Source organism: Colobus angolensis, unplaced genomic scaffold (genome assembly GCF_000951035.1).
Source record: "Colobus angolensis palliatus isolate OR3802 unplaced genomic scaffold, Cang.pa_1.0 Scaffold318, whole genome shotgun sequence".
NCBI lineage: Eukaryota > Metazoa > Chordata > Mammalia > Primates > Cercopithecidae > Colobus > Colobus angolensis.
This window is the reverse complement of record NW_012116466.1, coordinates 997,024-998,112: the sequence shown is the minus strand read 5'-3', so window position 1 is coordinate 998,112 and position 1,089 is coordinate 997,024.

The window sequence follows — 1,089 nt, the reverse complement described above, 5'->3', positions numbered from 1 at the left end:
AGCGGCGCCCCAGGCCCTGGCTCCGGCGCTGTGCGGTGGGCGGGGTTCGGGGCTGGCTGCGGTCGTTCCTCTCTACTCCGCCTGGTGCGCGAGGACTGGGCATTCAAAGCGCTTCTTTCATGTTTTATTGTTGGAGAAACAGGCGTTCGTCCAAGGACTGAAGACCTGTCCGGGTCGCGGGGGCTGCGCGGGCCCGCGAGGCTCTCGCAGGGGGTCTGGGCTGGGTCGCGGGGCGGTGCCCTCTGGAATGGGGTGACCGGGGAGGGGGCGCCGGCGCTGGCGAAGTCCCCGCGGCTTTCTCCCCTCAAAACCTCACCAACCCGAACGAACGCCTTCTCGAATTTCCGATTTGATTCGATTACTTTCAACGATGTGTCAGGGACTAAGGTTGGGGGCGGTGGGGGCGACAAGCCTCGCCTTTGCCGTGGCCGGCAGGGGGGTCCCGCCATCTGCGGAGGAGCTTCCTCCTCTTTTCACAACTAGGGAACTGCAAGGCGGTGCCTCGGTTTGGGGTGAGGAGGCCCGGAGTTTTCAGAGAGGAAAGAGGGCAGGTGAAATCTCCCAAGCCCCTTCCTGCCCGATGCGCGCAGCACGAAAGGGGGACGCCGATGGGATTCTGCGGAGGACCGCGGGGCGGCTGGCTCTGCCCTGCGCACCTGCTGGGGGCTTTCTGGAGACCGCGGAGCTTTGTCTCACATTATGAGGTCTCAGTGTTTGCATTTGGTTGGGGAGTTTGATGTCTTGAGATACAAATGACCGAAGACAGATTTGCACAGCGCGAGCGGATGAGGAGCTAAGATGTGCAGAGCAGGCCGGGTGGGGACCCCCAGGGACGTCTCCCCCCACCCCCGCCCCACCTCGGGCACCCACTTCGCGATTTTTGCAGAGGGGAGCCAGGTCAGAGGTGCAGCCTGGTCCCCTCGCGCTCACGTTTTTACCCGGGTCAATTCGAAGTTAAGTGGAAATGGTGATTAATCCCGACACGTCAGATCTGGCCTCAGAGTGGATTTCCTGTGATTGCCACCATTATTAGCATTGACTTTTCCTTGAAAAACTGGCGCCCCGTGGCCATGGGCCGACCTGGGCAGT